The 21,470-nt window shown below is 37.7% G+C and overlaps 1 protein-coding gene across 13 annotated transcripts in view; it reads right to left on the reverse strand.

Moving 5' to 3' along the window:
• Positions 1–21,470, reverse strand: part of TRPM3 (transient receptor potential cation channel subfamily M member 3) — a 468,388-nt gene that overhangs the window by 258,770 nt on the left and 188,148 nt on the right. The gene's annotated exons all lie outside the window — the stretch shown is intronic.

The following is a 21,470-nucleotide window of genomic DNA, read 5'->3' on the forward strand; positions in this document are numbered from 1 at the left end:
ATATTTAGCATGGTTTTCATTATAGCTGAGATCTATGAAAACTATTCTAGCCTCCATTTGATCTCAAAGGAATAATTCTTGGAAATGGAGCCATTAACTACCTATTCAACCAAAAAATAATATCATAATTTGGGTACACTTCTTTCAGTATAATTCACCTAAGCTGTATTTTAAATCTGGTTCTACATATTCTGCACAAACAAAACAAAAGATCTTCAAATCTTGGTTTCTAGTTGTTTAATAAGCTGATATCCAAATATTCAAAATACTTGGGCTGTTCTCATTAGGTAACACAATGACACTCAGTGATAACACCTGTATAATCTAACACTGTATTTACTTTTCAAAGTCAGTGCTACAAATTCATAGAGACTTGAACATATTAAATAACAAATCAACATTTTTTTTCTTCTCAGAAAAGACACACAATAATTCTAGCGTCCAGTAGGTGAAACACACCACTATTTCGTTTACTTCCAGATTATATCCTCCCTGAGGCACAAGTCTTTCTTCTGCCATCTAGCACTTCTGTAACTTGCTCATCCACTTACAAGAAAGAGTAGCTACTTGTGAAAGATGGCAATAGAAAAGATCTTACACTTTCTTATCAAAAAAGACTATTCACATGAGACTGCCTAACATGAGATGTCAAACTCCCGTAAACATCAACATTAAAGGAAGGTTGACAGGATTCAAAGAAAAGAGCCTTCACCAGGAAAGATTGGAGAACAGAGACTCAACAAGTTCAAATACCAGACTGTTCTGAGAACATTTTTCTTTTTTCTTACTGTCTGTAGATACACCATAGTTACAAGAGAAGTTAGTTCAGCAGAAAAAAATCTATATTCTGAAAAGAAGACAAATAACTTGGCAGAGAGCCTAAAATTATTACTATCCTGTGGAAGAGGAAATCTCTCTGTAAGTAATAGGATAAATTGACTTCAAGACCATCAAGATCATGAACTTACAAAGAAGCTGTCCCTCACAGGATTTAAAATATAGAGAGACAGCATAACTGGACACAACAGATACTAAACAAAATATTTTAATAAATATTTTAATAACATGTAACAGCATAGTAACAGTAACAACTGTTAAAGCTGGACCAGTACTAATATACTGAGCATTAAAATACAGTTTAAGCATTGCATTATATTAAAATTAAGGTATAATGTCCTTATTTTGAGACAAACCCTTGCTATGGTACTGTCAAGTGAATCAGCTCTGCAGCTGGTTCCAAGTTTCATAGTAACCAAGTACAGCTCCCCCAGAGAGCCAGAAATCACCAACTCTTTAAACAAAGTAGGGGAAGCAGCAGGGTTTCGCTGTGCTGCTCTGTGACACAGCTTGTGGTATGGGTTATACAAACACCCAATTTCTGCATTGATCTCTCTGTTTCTTTCTTGATGCTTTCACTGCAATAATTTTAGCCTCAATCGTGTATTATATTTGTACAACGCCTGTCACAACAACATCCTGCTGAGTTGTAGTCTTCATGCAGTTTTACAATGTCAGTGTTTAAAAAAACACAGCTAGCATGCAGAACTGCATCTGAATGTCTGCCTGCAAAACCCAGCCTTCAAAACTTACAGAATTCCCACAGTATTCAGCTTTGTGGCATTCCTGGGTATGAACTGCAAGACTGTCCTTAATCACTCCCTCTCTTCCCCAGGACTTTGACTTTTTTCAGACAGAGATCTCTCCCCTCACTCCTCAAGGACAGAAATGGAGTAAGGAGGGCTCCAAATGCTCCTTTCCAGGGAAAAAAAGAAGCATTTGCCAGTGGCTAGCATCTTTCCTACCAAGAATTCAGGATTTACAGAATTCTCGTTTTGCTAGCACCACACAGAAAATTGTGCCTGCACACTTATACTTCCTTCTGACTAGGTAGCTCACTCATGGACACAGAGGAGTAATCTATCTCCTTGTCTGTACTTTCTAACACTGGGCTACACTGTAATTTCCCCACTCCTGTGAGAATATAGAAGAACACACTGATCACCTTCAGGTTTGTTTAGGGGCCTCAGGTCCTTAGGCTATACTTTTTCAAAAAGGGCACAGGAAAATAAAATGCCATGTATTGCAGCAGCACAGTGAAGGAATATTTACCAGTATTTGTAAATGGCTTGTGCAAATTCATATAGATTTAGTGAAGAGTGTCTTTGTTTTTTAAACAAGAAGATTTACTGAGTATAGAAGAGAAAGAAGGGAATAGTATCAAAGGTAAAAACTCCTATCTGAAAGAAAACAAAATTCACTGCAAACCATATGGAAATAAAGCCATTATTGTAGATACACCTGTCTTTCTACTTCTTTCTCTTTGAAACAATTATTTGTGTCCAAGACCTTTTAAGACAGTGATGTCTTAGTATTAACTGCTCTAACGAAATCATGGTAACATCTGCCATATGCTTACTTGTGTATACCAGCACTGCTGTTGATCCTTAAGATGATTTAAGGAGAGAGAGAAGCATCTGTTTTTCATTGCTTATCCAGTCTTAGTTTTCTTGGCAATAACATTTTCACTACTGATAAAACACATAGAGAATGAATTGCATTTACGTATTGAACTTGCATATAGGTAAACTGCACAGTATATATGTATCTGTATGCACCCACCTTTTGTACTCAAAATAAATAAAAACAGTTGAAGGAAGAAAGGTCAAAAGAAATCTTGTGCAAAAATTCACTGGTTTAAAATTCAGTTGATTAAATGTATTGATCATGAAGCTGCACTGTATACAAATACCAACACCAAGTGTTATTGACTTGCTAGCTGTGCAAGACTGATGTGAGACAGTGTACAATCTGGCCTATTAAGGTTTATGTTTTGAGAAGCATTTAAAAGTCAGGTCAAAACTTAAAAAAAACAGGGACTGATGAGTAGTACTGACACAATGAACAAATAAGGGCAACCATAGCAATGTGCCCACTGACCCCGTCAACATCACTTCTGACTGCTGCTGCTCAAGAAGAAAGCTAAGGAGTGAAAAAGCCCCAAATCAAAACGCACATTATTAGATTACAGAAATTTTCAGGCACGGATCATGAAATAGTTTCTTAGACAATTATGTATACAGTCAATGGAATATAACTTATTTAGATAATAAGACATGAAAAGAATAAATTTGGTTGGAAATTATTGCATGCTGCTGGTGGTAATCTAAGGCACGTCGCGCACAGCCAGAAGAACTTAAAGGCTCAAGAAATGCAATAATTCATTGGAAATGCATCATTCAGAGTATTTCAGTGCTAATATGAGTATAGTGGTAAGGAGGGAGGTGAAAGCAAGAATATACTGGGCTGGTTTGCCACTAAAGGGAAATGATCATATACAGGGTATCCAAAATGCTCATAATGCAGACTGAATTTGCATCCTTGGTAGAGAGAAAGAATGTGATTTTCACCGATGCCTGCAGAAACAGAAAAAAACCTGAAGTGCAAAGGATCATATGAAGGAAGGAAGGAGCTAGTATCAAGCACTCACTGTATTGAACAAATATGCTTTCAAAAGAAATCTGAATAGTCTGCCATGAAAAGACATCTGTTAAAGCTGTGGTTACTTTGCTACTTTATTCTAGCAAAAACCCAAAAAGGATGATCACACTTTTCTCTTGTCCCAAGTAGCTCACTCCCACTGCTTCCCCTTGTGCTGATAAAAGTGGCGATCTTTCTGAGCTGGATCTGTTGCTACCCTGCTCAAGATGTAGCCACACGAATGCTGATACTGGCAAAAGAGAGCTGGTGGGGAAAAAGCAGATGGCATTGAAGAAGCAGGAAGGGTCCTCCCCTTTCAACAGCCATCAGCTTTTCCCAGATTCAAATGAGCTGGCTTAAAGTCAGCTGTTATTATAAAAGAAAGCTGGAAAAGGGGAATGAGCTATATTATGTATTTTTTCAAACATAAATCACTGGGCTTTGAACCAACTCCTACCATTTTCCAAAATCTACTTCTGTCATTTTCCCTTTTATTCTTGCAAAAGACATCCTGTTGTTCCGTTGGAGAGACATACAAACAAAATGCATTGTCCTTTTTAAAGACCGAGAGAAGCTGCTGGCTCAGTGCTACAAAAGAAGGTGTCATGGGCATCTGGGAGACATTCTCAGACACCAGTTTCAAAACAGAAGAGCAGACAGGGCTAGATGTAGAGCACTTGTGAGGGGATTCAAGAAAAAAAAAAAAAAAAAAGAAATTAGATAGTCCCTAATTTAAAAAGTTTTTTCTCCATAGAGGCTGAAAATACAGATGTCTGATCTGAAAGAATCAACTAAATCCTCTCCCGGTGACATTGAATGTTTTGTTCCTTCACTCTTTGTTGAATAAGAAACAAATGCTGATCAAGATGAGAGTGGGCACAGAATTTGCGTGACAGAAAAAATAAGCAGCCTATGTCATGTACAAGGCTTGAGTAATATGCCTGCAAATTCCTGTGGCCTGGTCTCTCTGCTCTGCCTAAGCTGAACTGGGCCCTAAAGTACTGACTTATTATAATTTAGTAATTCTTAATTTGCATTTAATAAATGAAAATTTAATTTAGTTTTTGCAAATTGCTAAAGATCCCCTAAAAGGGAAGTAGTTCTGGAAATATAAATTCATCTCAAATTGAAAAAAAAAAAAAAAGAGGCATTCGAAGTATTTAATATTTTATGGTGCTTTTTTCCTAACTGATGGTGTCATGGTTTAATCCCAGCCGGCAGCCAAGCACCATGCAGCTGCTCACTCACGTCCCTCGCAGTGGGATGGAGAGAGAATCAGAGGGGTAAAAGTGAGAAAACTCACGGGTTGAGATAAAGACAGTTTAATAGGTAAAGCAAAAGCCCTGCATACAAGCAAAGCAAAACGATGAATTCATTCACCACTTCCCATCGGCAGTCAGGTGTTCAGCCGTCTCCAGGAAAGCAGGGCTCCATCACGTGTGATGGTTAGTTGGGAAGACAAACGCCACCACTCTGAACGTCCCCTCTTCCTTCTACTTCCCCCAGCTTTATATGCTGAGCATGATGTCATATGGTCTGGAATATCCCTTTGGTCAGCTGGGGTCAGCTGTCCCAGCTGTGTCCCCTCCCAACTTCTCGTGGCCCCCCAGCCTCCTCGCTGGTGGGGTGGGGGAGAAGCAGAAAAGGCCTGACTCTGTGTAATCACTGGTTGGCAATAATGAAAACATCCCTGTATTATCAACACTGTTTTCAGCACAAATCCAAAACATAGCCCGATACTAGCTACTATGATGAAAATTATCCCAGCCCAAACCAGCACAGATGTTTAAACTGCTCAGTGAATTATATAATTTTTAAATAAATAAATAAATAAAACAAATTCTTTTTAAATAAAAAGAAAATTTATCCTAAAAATTCATCATGTTTTAATTATAATGAAGAAAAAATTACTTAATTAAATAAAAGACAATTTACTAACACCCCACCTGGACAATCTGCAGGAATTTACCAGTAGTTACTTATTGGAATACACAATAAAAAAAGATGATATAATAATTTATTACTGACTAGACGACCTTTTGAACTGAGGTTTCCTATATGTCTCAGGAGTCACCAAGGGAAGGGGTAGCACTCTCAGGTTTTATTCTGGAGTAGGAAAGAATTTATGAAGTCTCAATGCTTCTGGCAGGATAAGGAAATTCTTTTCCGTTCAGGTCTACTGAGGACTGTAACAATAAAAAGCTACATGCTAGAAGAATATCAAAAGAAAAAAAAAAAAGTGCCAGAAAAGATAAACAGAACATACACTCCATGTGCAGAAGAAGCAGTCAAACATTTTATACTCAAATGCAGCTCATCATATCCAACATATGTCCACAAAACAACCTAATGCTTGTTAAGTAGTTGAATATTAATACTTGGAAATCAAAGCCAAAAGAATTAAGTCTCACAGACAAATGATGATCTGAACAAACAACTACATTTCTATTGCAAATAAAGTATGATGTCATGCCACGGACAAAAATCTCCCTTATGCTCTCATGTTACACAGCAGACAACCAGGAATGCCTGATTTACAGGCATTACAGGGAAAAAATGCAAACTGTGAATGTGCAACAAAGTGCATGTAACCTGAAAAGACAAGTCATCCAGATGGAAAAGATGCTCTATAAAAGTAAACCATTCCACACAAAAGCAAATGTCCTGTACAATAGAAATTTGTGGATTTGCAGAGATTTGCATTCTTATAACAAAGGCAGAAGTCAACTGTCAACGGATGTCATAAATCTTCACACTGTGGTGTTTTAGGCAAGACAATCAAACAAAAATGAGTTTCTTCAAGGGATGTCTCATGATGGTCCATAAGGTGTTAATAAAGAAGTCAACTGTATCTTCATATGCTATATGCAACCCAATGAGCTGGAATCATTGCCAGCCTCCAGAACAGTGTGCAATTAACACAGCTGGGGCTGCCAACTGATTTGAGAAGAAGCGCGTATCTTACAAATGAAGTGCATGAATAACCAAAGACCTACAAACCTTGCCAGTTGAGATCAGTAGCACTATATTTGGACTAGACTTATTCAAAAGAGAACCAAAAAAATACTGTATCACTCTCAGAAATTGAGTTTCACATCATGAAAGGCTCACGGAAGCCTTTTTGTCTTTGCTGCTTTCAACACCCAAGTAACAATCACAACTGAAGTGAATTCAATGCTGTATATACTTTAACGCACCGAACAGATAAGAATGTTGGAAATCCACTAAGGAAATATGATACACATTTCCTGTAAAATAATGCATAGCAGACTCATGAGAGAGACATTTTTCACTAGTAGCTCAAAGTGAAAGTTTTCAGTTGGTCATAAATTATTTGCATATAAGTACACAAGAATAGATCACATAAATTCTATAAAATAAGACACTACATCTTAGCAGAACTGCGTATAATCCAGGTATAGGGACTGAAAAATTAGTGCCATTTGAGTGTGGCCTTAGTGTAGTCTGTACAAGCACCTTCTCTGATCATGTCCACAGAATTTATGATTTTGATCTGGAATATTGCCAGATGCAGACATGTTTGAAGATACCATACAAATGCATCAGACTAACAATAGTATTCTGAATAAAGACAGCTTCCTTATCTCCACAGCAATGTATCACAAACAAGTGAAATTTATAGACTAATACACAAAGGAGAAAAAAAATGAACATCTTCACTATTTTTGTTGGTACATTATTACTTTATGAAAATTCAGACAACTGAATAAGTAACAAAAATACTGTACATACTTACACGAATGACCTACATCAAGCAAAAAAAATCAATCTCACAATAAGAAATGAAAGCTGAATCTACTTTGTAAAAATCCATCTTGCAGCTTGGGAAACACTTCCTATTCTGCCGCTGGAAAATCTGGGTATGATAGATTACCATATGAATAGAGTAAATTTGAATGTGCAGTGTAGATTTACTATATGAAGAACGTATGCCATGGTGTTTATAGAGGTATCATATTTAATTCAGCATCACCCTTCTAATCTTTTCTCTTGCAGGCTTACTATTTTACCTTAATTTTAGTCTGTAATCCTTATACTTCAGCTTCCTGAAGCAGACATCATCATTTACAGCAAATGACGGGGTATTCTTAATTTGGATAAAAATCTTCTGAAGTGCATGAATTAATTAAAAGAATTCAAATATGTGCCAAACTTAGGTACTACCAGGTGTTTTGGTTTGTTTAGTTTATTCTGTTGCTATCACTATCTGCTTTTTAAGAAATGCATTGTTGTTTTATATTTTTGAGTAAATACTATCATTTGTGATATGTATACAGGCACAAAGAAAAGCAATCAATATATAACTTGTTATGCATTGCATTATCTATTTTTTTTAAAAATTACGTACTTTGCTGTTAGCCCTGAAACCGTCCTTGGAGTTTATTTTCAAATCACCATTAATTTTTTTACAACTTAATTCATTTTATAGCTTCATATTCCAGCACCAGAGCAAAACGTTTGTTTCATATGTAGAGGTAACCCAGAGTCTTCAAGAGGATAGAGGCAGAATTCCGGGCTTAATTTCACCTAATTTCTGTTTTGCAATTACATGGATCCAGTCTGGAAAGCTGCAAGGACCATAAAATAGACAAAGATGACATGCTACCACTTGAGCCAAAACCAGCCAAGGTTGCAACTTAGAACAACATTATGTTCTCTGATACAACAAGTCTCCATGCTGTCTGTCTGTGTACCTCAGTGAAGTCCCTCAGGACATGGAGGTAAGAGATGAGTATTCAATATCCAGTTATTAATATGTTTATTGGGGTAGTGTAACCATTTCCTAACAAAAAGTCATTCTGAGTTACAAGGTTTTCTCCTAATTCTGTTTCCTTTAAGAGGTAATTGCTTGCAGCAGTTACAAGATTAGGACAAAATTAGAGTTTAAGTTAAGTTCATTTTGTTTAGACTGCTTTTTATTTGTTTGTTTATGCACAGATACTGGTTATGGAAAACACGGCATCTTATTTTATTCAGCTCAGTTACATGTGTCATTGTGCGATTGCTGCAAAGATGAAGAACAGGCAGATTATTATTATTATTATTATTATTATTATTATTATTATTATTATTATTATTATTGCTCTTACATTCCCATGACAATTTTAATTTAATAAAGGTTTCATTAGTATGTATCTAATTTTCACATCTAAAAAAAAAAATGTAAGGTAGCTAACTCAGAAACTCTTCATTTTCTTAGCTAGAGATTCATACCTCATAAATACTTTATTTATATCTTCCTTCTGCATGGCCTTGGAGACAGTTACTTACATTTACCATCTTTCACCATGAAGGTTAAAAAAAATAAATAAATTTTAAAAACGCTGAACAAAGAACAAATTATCTGTGCAAACCATGTGTTCTGTCACAAGAAAGCATTAGGTCTGGGCTGGAATACGCAGATGATTAGGTAAACTTTCTTACCAATGAAATACAGGTCATCCAAAGCTGACAAATACATGCCCACCCCAAATTATATAGGTAATATGCAAAAGAGTAAATTTGCCCAAGACATAACTGTGGGTACATGAACGAGTTGAAGCTTATTTTTTACATTCCATCAAAAAAAGCTATACAGTCCATCTAACACTATATTGAAGTATTGGTTCAGCTCACTGGCTCACAACCCATAGAATCACCTATTGAATCATTAATGCTACCTTCCTTCTTCCTTTGAGTTCTCTTTGAGGATTTCTTGGTCAATTAATCAGTCTTAAATATGTTGGCTCATATAATGTGAAAGCATCACAAACTGAGAAGGAACTGTTCTTGGGTCCTACTACTTTTCCTGAGTACAAATCCAAACATGGGTTTGTAAAATATTGAGAGGTGAATATGATGTTTCTTAGGCATCTAGTTGTCAATGGGAATAATGACTATAGAGCACATCATATTTAAACACACTGAATGATCCAAACAGTAACTTAAAAATCTAATAATTTTTTTTTACTTTAATTGTTCCAGAATTGCTATATTTTGTCATTCAACAGACCATATGTTTACTAAGAAAAACAATATTTCTCTAACTCTGTTTTCATGCAAATACGGAGGAGGAAACCATCCTTCTAATTCACTGCAATGAGTTTTTGTTTCCACCTCCTGTCAAGAAAATGTTTTTTTTTACAAAAAGAGATCCACTTTTAATATTTTTAAAGAATTCAAAGCTGTTTGGAAAAGAAATCATATGATCTGACCTTAAGTATATCATAGATCTCTATATTTAGCTGAATTAGTTCTAACTAAAACACTTCCAATCCTCACAAAACCCTTTTTCATATGCCAAAGGGAAGAAACAGCAGCGCTCAAAGTGTCATGGATGCCCAAGGCCCAGTGAATAACTGGTGAATAACTCACATGTCATCTGGCTGGATATAGCTGCATAACCTTAACAGGTGATTAATCTTCCATGCTTCAGAAGTGGAATTATCTGACTAGATCTTCTAGGTTTGGAAAGACATGCAGGTGTTGCTACTACAGTACTTCAGAAAGGATCCTCACGGATCCTTCAGAAGAACTGTCAGTTGATACTTCGCTTTCGGGTACAGTCACTAGCTCATCTTTCAAGGAGAGGAGAAGAAAGGAAAACAGCCTCTGACAATTCCTGGGAACACAGAAGGAGGAGGAAAGGGAGATAATTCTTCCAGAGCATCTGAAACCATCTTGAGTCAGAAGGTTTGAGTTTCAGTATCTCAATATAGAGCTATGAGCAGGGTGGAGACTTCTGAAGACTTCTTGTTCCCTCTGCTGTGCAAACATGCCTTTGGTGGATACAGATTTTATTTTCCTTATAAGACAAGACTAACAGCTATACTTTTGATCTCATACATGAAATAGCCTTCTTCAAATTGTACCCACAATCATTCTAAGGTGCAAAGTCATAGCTAGCACTATGACTATGAGGCCATGTATGAGCATATATATGAATACATCGAGCTCACCTAGAGTTGAGTGATTCCTCCACAAGCACTGGTTTATTAACATATAGTAGGCTTAAGAGAAAACTACTTCAGGCAATGGAATGTGTAACAATCAGAAAAAAAAGGCCTGCCCTACAAACAGCAACTAATGGGTATCAGCCCCAATACCAATACTGAAGGAACAATTCTTAAGATTTTCAGAAAGATATCATACACGTTTTCCTTTGAAAAAAGAACAGTGAGGTTGAGAGTGCAGGGAAAACCCTGAATCTGTATTTTCACTAAAGTAGAAAAACTTTTGCTTTTACTTTCCATATTAGTATCGATGCTTCAAATACAGCGCAGTTTCTTGAGAAAGCCATAGTCTAATGGCTGCTTAGTGGTTTACCCTGAAAATTTGGTCATATCACCATATTCTGCAAGTGGGAATATTTATTTATAAAAAGTATTCTACTATGTATTTATTCTAAGTGAAAATTCTTTGTAAAATACAATTCAGATTTTAAAAAGCTTTTTTTACCGAAACATGCTTCAACTGAGTATACATCTACAATAAACCTGTATAAATAATGGTGTTTAAGTTGCCTATCTAAAGAAAATGGGAAAGATAGCAGGGAATTAATGAAACATTCAGTTTACTAGATTGCTTTAAGTTCTTTTACAAAGCAAACACTCAGAATGACCCATTGATTCAAGTGGGACTGGAAAGTCTTCCACAGCCCCTCTCAGTGCTCTCTGTTCTTCCCACCGCCTTAAAAAAAAAAAAAAAAAAAAATTAATTTCGATCACTATTGCATCTCCATGCAAGTGTTTGTCCAAGGCCTTGAGCTCTGATTGCCCTGCCGAGTCTGCAACCATCTTTCCATGCAATACTCGTCTGTGACCTCTTTTCTCCAGCTTCTGGGGGTTTAGACAGACGCAGGTCACAGTCGTTCAAGCTTCTGTAACACCTCCTGCCCCCAAAGCAATCTCTGTCTGCAAATCCTCATGCACAGCCCTGGAGCAGTTCTCTGGAGACTGTGACTTTGTGTCCATGGCCATGGTTTACCATACAAATCATGAAGCTGTCTGTGGAAACTGAGTGTGGGGCAGTGAGCCCACTGCAGCCTAGGGCTGATTGAGGCCATTCCTGTTGAGATGACCTGGGCTAATCTGCCCCAGAGGCTGAGGCCTCTGTCAGACTTGGCTCCCACAATTTTGTGGCCTCTCAGTTTGCCCAGAAGGCCCCAGTTTCTACCCAGCCGTACCCCACGTCAATGACTGCCTCTGCTGTAGATAGCAAGATCATCCAAAGGGGACCCGTAACACAGGAGACCCCAGACACTTTGTCCTTCCTCATCCTGCACACCATTTTCCTATCATCCTTGTGGGCATGGTTGGAGCAGCACAACCTCATCGTTAACTGAAAATCAGGACCCTTGTGCATCTCTCTGGGAAGGAGATAGCCAGAGCCTGAAGACAAAACCCTGCTTCAGGATGTTTTGGGATGCTTCCTCCACCATAGCTGTCAGTGGTGCCTAGCCCTATTCATAAAGACTTATCAAAACAAGTCCTGCCAAAGAAATGACTGATAGCCCCACTGTGCATAACTGTGCATAAACAAGTAAATATTCAGTTTGAAATGAAGTAGGTCACAGATAACAAACAGCTTGACAGCATGTAGCTGATATAAATTGCTAGCTCATCCGCTAGCATACTAAGAGTCAGAGACACAATGGCTGTCTCAACTTTCTGAAAGCTGCCTGTTGCTGTAAATCAGTTTCTACAATTGTGATACAATCAGCCTTCCTAACAAATTTGTGAGACACTCAGCTGCAAAGCTGCTACAGCAAAACTAACTACAGAACATAATTGCAATGCAATGTGTACCTAGAAAGCACTGTTCCACTTCCACAGAATACATACAAAGTTTGTCAGCTTTCACCCTTGATATACTGCTGCCACCAAGCATTGAGAGTAACATCAGAAGACTCTTCTGACAACTCCTGAATTCAAGAAGCTCCTGTGATAACAGCCTAGCAGCTGCAGTACTGTTCTGCACAGCTTAAGAAAGTGTTTAAAAATATATCTCTGCTCACATTTAAAACAGAAGAGACACCTGCAAAACCAAGGACATTTGCTTTGAAGATTAACAGTCTTTGCTCCATTTTGCAAACTGTATCAAATCGGGTAAACACAATTCGCCAAACAGCTCCAGTTAGATCAGACTGCTCAGGCCCCATACAGCTCAATTTCAAGTATCTCCAAGGACAGAAACTCTACAGCCTCTCCAGACAACCTCTTTCAGTGCTTAAACACCCTTATGGTGACTTGTTTCCATCACCCTTGTCCTGACACCCTGCATCTCTGAAAAACCTCTGGCTTCATCTCCCCTGTACCCTGCTTTTAGGTATAGAAAGTCAGAAACAGGATTTTTCCTCCACCTTCCCTTCCTGTGGTTGAACAAACCCAGCACTCTCTTGCATGTCATGTGCAAGACTCCCTGACCAGTTTAGTGGCCTCCACCACACTCACTCCAACATGTCCATGTGCTTCTTGTTCTGTGGAGCCCAGAACTGGACACAGCACTGCACTCAGATGTGGTCTCACAAATAGAGGGGATGAATCACTTCTGTTGCTATCTTACTTCAATTTTTCATTTTTAAACAAATCATTTTTATGAATGGAATTTGAAAAAAATCTAGTATGAGCAGAGATCTACTAATATGTATGTAATCCAAACAAGTGGGATGTAATAATAATTGCTGCTTTAAGCATGATGTGTTTTAGCATTTATGTATTCACAGAGTATTCAGATCAGATATCAACTACCTGAATTAATTATGGGTATCTCATTCCTTACTGAATCTTTCTTTTTTGCACTGAAACAAGTGCATTATGTTATGCTGCCTGTGGCCTTCAGTGAAAAGTTGAAAGCACCCACAGCAGGAAGCAAGTGTTTTAATGACAGCTAATTTGAGTATCTGAGGAAGACCTCAACATGAAATTCAGTCATAGCCTATTGCATCACAGAAGCACAGAACAGAAAATCCACAAAAAGCTAAAATTGTAATGGAGCAGTTTTGATACAGACACATTGTAAGTCCTTCATCTTAGCAATTTTGAGTTCTCCAGCTTCAGGAAACAAGATAATGGGTTGTTCTGGTTGTATTGGGACAGTTATTTCCAGAGAATGTTCCCTCAGTGGTTTCTGAAAAATCAATCTAGAGTCAAGGGATATTAATTCTGAGTACACAAAAATAAGGCATTAAAAGCAGCTTTGAGGATGTTAATGCTAGTTTTGCTCTTTATGATACATAATAGATGCTTCCAAACTCAGATTTTTCATCTGCAAGAGACCTTTTTCTAGACTATACATATACATCCAGTGCATGCAATGGCCTTTTGACATGAGGAAGAAATTATATGGGAGAAGAGACACATGCTAGCTTAGTTCAGATGGTGTTGCAGTATTAACCTTGCTTTGGCTAAGGCCAAGGAAGAGAGTGTGTCCCAGAACTGGGGTCCAACTGCCACATGAGCCAAGCTTAAACCACCACTGCGGAGAAATGCTTTCTGACATGAAATGATCTCTGCCTTTCAAAATGAGCATTTACTAACAAGTGGTAAGAGTAGAATTAGGGTTGGGATGACTGTCACAAAGAATCCAGTTATCAAGGCTTGAAGCAATGTCATGTTAAGTGATCACACTGGTACTCAAATAAAGCATATTCCACAAGATGAGCTAAAGTGGAATACTTCACTATGCAATTCTAAAGCACTAGGAGAAAATACTCCACCATTAATGTGGTTTAAGTGTAATAAAATGTCATTTTGTGATCGCATCAATGCAAGTAAGGGCTAGAACTGCCATGGATAGTGAGCATATCCTCATTGCTCAAAAAAAATTAAAAAGCGTTTTTTTCCTATGCTTTGCTGCTAATCAATTTAATTAATAAATGTTCCACACACTTCTCTGCAGCTACTCATATTTATTTAATCATATTAAGTAGTTTACTTCAGCTTTTTGCCATCCTCATTTACTTTAAGGTGAGAGTAGACTTGGGATTTGATATTGTCCTAGTTTCAGCTGGGATAGAGTTAACTGTCTTCCTAGTAGCTGGTACGGTGCTATGTTTTGAGTTCAGTATGTGAAGAATGTTGATAACACACTGACGTTTTCAGTTGTTGCTAGTAGTGTTTAGACTAATGTCAAGGATTTTTCAGCTTCTCATGCCCAGCCAGCGAGAAAGCTGGAGGGGCACAAGAAGCTGGCACAGGACACAGCCAGGGCACCTGACCCAAACTGGCCAACAGGGTATTCCATACCATGGGACGTCACATCCAGTATAGGAACTGGGAAGTGGGGGCGGGGAATCGCCGCTCGGGGACTGACTGGGTGTCGGTCGGCGGGTGGTGAGCAATTGCACTGCGCATCATTTGTACATTCCAATCCTTTCATTATTGCTGTTGTCATTTTATTAGTGTTATCATTATCATTATTCGTTTCTTCTTTTCTGTTCTATTAAACTGTTCTTACCTCAACCCGTGGGTTTTGCTCCTTTTTCCTGATTTTCTCCCCCATCCCACTGGGTGGGGGGTGAGTGAGTGAGCAGCTGTGTGGTGCTTAGTTGCTGGCTGGGGTTAAACCACGACAGATATGGAAAAAATTTGCAGCATCAGTTATGCACACAACTATTTGCAGCAGAGATACCTGAACACGTGCCCAGTCTTGAATCAAAATAACATAATGTACATTATACATATCCTGGACTATTGCAGTGTTTCTGCTTGAAGCTTCAAGCTCTGTGATCTGGCAAATAAGGGTCACGCCCCCCTAAAAATCAGTGCAAGTGTCTCCATTGATTCAATTGGATTTCAGATGAGACCTAAATAAATTAATGAAAACTATCTGTGCTAACACATTTCATGGCACTGAGATGCTACATTTGTCAGATAATTTGATGCAAACAGTTTGCTCAGTTTCAGTACTTAAAGACCTCCTATTGTACTCACATCCCTGGCAGACTGCAATATTGGGTGAACAAATAGTTCTTCTCATTTGTTCTAACTCTACAGACATCCATTTCATCATGGGACATTTTAGTAACACTGGAGAATTTTTGAACATTAAATAAAACTGGAAATTTGCACAACTTAAGAAATAAAAGTAACCAAAAGAAAAAACCTCATCCTTGGATGTTAGTAATGAATGTTAGTAATAGCAGTCCGAAGCTTCTAAGGGGAAGCAATCCTCTGAAAAATTTACTATTCCCATTGTGAATAAGCTAAAGCTCCCACAGTTACCATTAATAAGAAACTGCACAGGATATTTTTGGCTTGATAGATCAGATCTTTATCTTTAAATTATTCTTTAAATAATCACATATATCAAGATAAAATAACCTGATCACATTTAATTTCTCACTAGGATATCTCTGAAAACCCTTCTTGTTCCCCCTCCCCCACCCTAAATTTGTGTTACAAGGATCAAAATCACCTTTTTATTCCAGAGAAATGCACAGAAACATTAAATTTCCTCATTTGTATGTAATAAAGGTAGCATATATGCTTGAAGATCAGTGTCTTAGTAAGTACTGTGCTGCTGACTGTCCCTCACATTAAGTTTTAAAATTTCTTTGCTAATGTGACCATTAAAAAAGCACTGGTTTTATTACTATGCAAAGAAATATAAACAATATTTTCACCATGCAAATAGAAAGTGGTTGTGCCCCCCCAAAGCTCTCCCCAAAGACTGATAGTTGTTAGTCACCTCACGTTCTTGTAAAGTCAGTTAAATCAGAAAGACTTTGTAGGCAATTTAAGAGAAATGTTATTTAGTCTCTTCAGGAGACAGAAATGAAGGAGGGTTGTGATACCTTCTGTTTCCTTATCAACCCTTCCCCAGTTTAGAGAGCTAGGATTAGCATGGAAGATTGAGTAGAAGTCCCTCATGTCCCTGCTGGCCTTTCCAGTAAGACACCTAAAGGCTAGAGAAAGAGAGAAAAAAAGCAAGCAGCAAGGGAATCTCAGTCTAACTTCTGTGGAGGAAACAGTGGAATAAATAATCTAATAATCCATGTTGGAAGATGACAAAGAGCCATATGTCATGAGCGGATCTATTAAACTTGCCAATTTCCAAACACAACACAAGAATTTTTAAGCACATCTGTCCCTTCTGCTCATAGTGGGCAAAACAAGAAATAATAGACTTTAAGTGCAGCCGGAAAGACCCAGGCAGACACCACAGAAAAATATTTCCAATGGCACAGATAAGGTCACTGTAAAAGAGTGCCTATGAGGGTTATGGCTTTAGGAACTTAGACAAACACCTGTAAGAAATTATGCATATTGAAGTAGTCCTGCTAGTGACAGGATAGAGTAAACAACTCTTGGGGGTCTCTTTTCACAATGTATCCCAATTTATCCTGTTCTCACAGGAGAAGGTAAGTGTAGGACCTCTAAAAAATCAATATATTCTTTTTTAAGACAAAGTTGAATTTGAACTCAATAATTTTAAAAAGTATTTTGCTTCCAAGCAGTATTACTTTGCAACCAGATATATCAAAGACAATACAAAAATTACAGCCATCACATCCAAACCCAAAGGGTTACCTTTACCTACTGCTGTGCTCTTCTTAATGAACATTTTGGGCAATCTTAATGCCTGATCTACCTGTCCTTCAGGCACAGGGAGTTGATCCCTTCCTTGGATGGCTCAGTCATTGGATTGCATGTAGCAAATTATTTGTTATCATTATTGCCATCGTAACCTGGCACCACTATTGCTTCTGTGAGTATAGGCTAAACAGCTAAATGTGAGAAAACTGCTTTGAGTGATGCAGTTCAGGAAAAGGGCCAGCCGGGAGGTGTGCAGAAATGTAGGAAAAAAACCTGAGAAAAGCAGTAGTATTATGCCTATGTTGTGCAGATCTTCACAGTTCTAATGTGATAACACAGAATTTGCAGCCAGAAACACTGTTCATCAAATACAGCCTCCTGCATAAGACACCACCTAGTAATTTGTGCTGAACCCAAAAGTTGAACAAGAATGTATTTGGAAAATGCCTTCTGCAATTCAGAAAACTTAGAAAATTCAACATACAATCATAGAAAAGTCAGTCTGGGAAGTCCTCAAGGTATCCTGTAATTAGTTTACCCAGTTGTAGTTTTGGTCTCTCTTTCTAGCTGTATGCAAAGATGCACATCGAGCCATCACACTGGGAAACTGAGGTGTGATACTGCATTACAACAGACCCGGCAGCAACATGCCATGCTGATTCAATAAACCACAAAGTTCAAAAAATGGCATCTGTCCATAACAATGTGATGCATCCTCCTTAAATTCTTAATTATGATGGCTCAGTAAGTTACTACATCTGCCCTCTGCATCTACTAACAACAGGTGAAGAAAAAGGCAACTGAAAGACAATGTTGAAGACAATGTTCACTCAATCACCTTCTCACTAATGTAAAATCAGCCTGACGATTGTTTTAATTACATTATAAGAATCCTGACATTTTCTCCAGTATCTTCCTTGACACTGCTAAAAGCGCTTTGTCAGACTGTTTCATGTCATCATATTATTTGGGGGATGAAAGATATTTTCGATGAAGTGATTTTATTTCATGCTTTATTACCGGCTTTGACAAAAATTTCCAGAGAGGCCCAAGGGCACTCCTTTTTACACTGTAGCATAGTCTTGTTAGCAATTCAGGTGGAATAAAACCACTCAGCTTCACTTTATGGTCTTGTGCTCTGAATTTTTCACATAGCACCCTTTCAAACATAAGGAACAGTATTGCAGAACAACATTAAAATTTTATGCTGTTAATACAGGATTCCACTAACACATTAAGCATCATTGTATTTATAGCCTCTTGCTTGGATGACTTCTGTACTTAGTAGCATTTTACAATTATTTTTAAAACAAGTGTCTGTTCAGAACCAGCCTTAATGTTTTTCTAGTCTATTAATATACATCAAAAATGCTTTTTTTTTAATTTTTATTTCTCTTGAAACAAGAGCATAAAGTATCTCTCATGCAGTCACAAATTAGGAAACTTGCATTTACTTTCTGATAGGTATTTCATATATTATCAATTCTTGCAAAGGCCAGTGGGAGTTGAAGCCACTTGCCACCTCCTGTAAGTATTCAAATCTGAAAAGACTGAGCCTTATGGGAAGCAGCGATCATTTATGAGCCAAGTCCTTCTGTGTGCAGGAAATGTGGACAAACCTGGATGACTTCTCTGATACCTCTCCTTCATCACTGTAGCCCTCTGGCCATGCGGCATAGAAGGCGGCAAAACCCCACTTTATTTTCTAAGATGAAGGTAAAGACATTAATGAAACAGCTGGATTTAGGAAAAACACTGCAAAATAAGAGGATAATGCAAGAGGATAAAAACCTATAGCCATTGCAGGATCCTTACTTTAAAACAACCAGGTACTTTTGTACCTTAGCTGCTGCATCAAGACTGAAAATTTAATATTACCTTTTCTATCACTTCTTTTTGAAAAGCACTCACATGGTGGTGACATACCTAGAATGAAAAGCCATTTTTTTTCTTAAATTCCCTGGTTTAAAAGAAGAAACTTTGCATTCACACAGCCTTTCCCAACCTGAAAGTCACAACCACTTTTCCCTCTACATGAAATTAGTAGCCTACAGCCTCCTCCTTCAAAATGGCACTGATGTGTCTAATCTCTTTTACATGTAGGCTATCACATGGAAACATGACTTCTACTGCTAGGCTTTTTGTTTTGATCTCTCCCTTTCTTTTTCTTAATTGGGATAATATTTCTTGTTGTGGAGACTGATTTGCTGCTACACCACTTCCAAGTCAGTGGTCACCAACCTGAGTCATATTCAAGGAAAAGATTCAGTCAATAAGGCAAACTGCTAACAAGCTCTGATTCACCTTAGATCACATTAAAAATGTACACTGCACCAAAGAATTAACCTCACAAAGTGACTGCTTCTGTATATAAAAAAGGAAAAATGGTTATTAGCTTCCCCATTTCCTTCACTTTCAGAAGAAATGAACTGACATAATCTGTCAGAAACTCCTTACACGTGAACACGCCCAGTTGCCATGTGAGAAGGATAAGCTCATCTCACCGTTGGTGAGAAGCATGACTTCAAGAAATAAGCAGCTTTTGGGAATTTGCAACTCCCAAAAGGCATATTAGCAGTTCTTCAACCCCAGCTGCAAAATGTCTTCACCACGCTGCCGTTACTTCGTTACAAAACGTAAAGTACTAGAGGCACAGCTAACAGTTGAGCAGCAGTAATGCAAGCATACCTGTGCAAAGGTGCCGTGAAGCTACATTGCAACACACGTTGCTACCCTGATTTGGGGTGTTAAATTACTTTCTTGATGATAAAGCAGGAGACTGCAAAGACACAGCAGTGCCCTAGCCAGGTCTCTTTCCTGCCATCCCTAAATAATGAAACTGATGGCACAGGAGCAGAACATGCAACAGAAAGCAGAATCTTTCTCTTCGCTGGTGACATGGCTTTTGGGCTGCTAAACAAATAATGCACCCAGAAAATCTGTGAATTCAAATCAAACCCATGCAACATCTATTACAACTGTAATAAATACAACTATGACCTCTCTGGCAGGAAAACAGAAGTTTGTTTATCAAATAATTTCTTTCTGAACAGAACTTATATGCACTCTTAAAACTCACCTGTTGTTCACACCATATACAGCATCCCACCATACCAACAGGTGTGACTACTTTCTCTATTAGCCTATTTACAAGAAAATAGTTACATTGACTGGTATTTTCTACATGACTGTGTTCTAAGCAGTCTTATCTTATGGGCTGAACTGTCATCACTTCCCAGAATGCATCAGACCCTCCTGAAGGAAGCATAGTGGTGGCTCATTCGTTACTACAATTTAAGTCAGTAAGCAGCTGAGTGCAGGCACAGGTAAATTACTACCCTCATTTTACTGTCGGTAATGTGCATATTACTTCCAGAAACATTTAGTGCGCCAGCTTACTAATGATAACAGTATGCATTAGGATTTGTTCCAAGTATCTCAGTTTTTCAATCCAGACTTAGTAAACCTGCCCTCTCATTTTATTGCAGTTTGAAAGGTGGATATGGTAAATCAACTAAAATAATAATCAGAATCAATTCCTAACTATTAAACAGTGAAAAACCAGAAGACCCCACTGCCAACTGGACATCAAAAGACTCGCTAAGAGAAAAAACTCTACACATTTTGACTGTCTTTGTGTCTAGATTTCTCCTCATTTTCTCACTGAAAGTGAACAAAATAGCATAAAAAGCTTACACTTCCATTTCTGAAGACCATAACACAGTCTAACATTACTATCTCGTGATTACGGCACACAAATCCACTTACAAGTAATTTTAAAAATTATTTATCGAAAGTATCTTCCCTGAGTTATAGGACTATTCTATCAGTCCAATAACCTTTTTTTCAAATCCAAGTGAGGAATAAAATCAGCTCCAAAAGATATAGCTTTCTTCTCTCTTACAGTCACTTTTTCTCACAGTAGAGGGTTCAGAAGCATAAATATTTACTGTTTTATAAAGAACATATTTCATTCTTCCACCATTCTGGAGAAGCAAATTTTTCATTTAGTTTACCAAATGAGATTTTTTAAAAGTATCCTGAAATAAAGTTGCATTTGGTAATCAAATAGCAATGAGATTTTAGCTGATTTAAGATGTTGAACAGTGCAGTATTTCACCACGTGCCTTAATGAAGCCTGCCATGTGTTTCCCAGTCTTTATCCCTGTAGACACCTTTTTTATGGACATAACCAGACTTGCTGTAGCAGGAGAAATATTGTCCACACTTTTATTTCACATATTTCAGCCCAGCCAGAATTTCATGTGTATATATTGTCACACTTAAAAGACTGTGTCTCATTCTAATGAACCATTTTTTAGCTTTTTAGTTTTCTCTTGGGTTACCTTTTGCATTCTTGGTAGGGCAATCAAATAAAAATAATTAACAAAAATAACATCTAGTTTCTTGTTCAGTAAGAAATTTAGTGTCTGATCTCTTTAAGTTTCTGGGAGT

This window comes from Aquila chrysaetos, chromosome Z, assembly GCF_900496995.4.
Source record: "Aquila chrysaetos chrysaetos chromosome Z, bAquChr1.4, whole genome shotgun sequence".
Lineage (NCBI taxonomy): Eukaryota > Metazoa > Chordata > Aves > Accipitriformes > Accipitridae > Aquila > Aquila chrysaetos.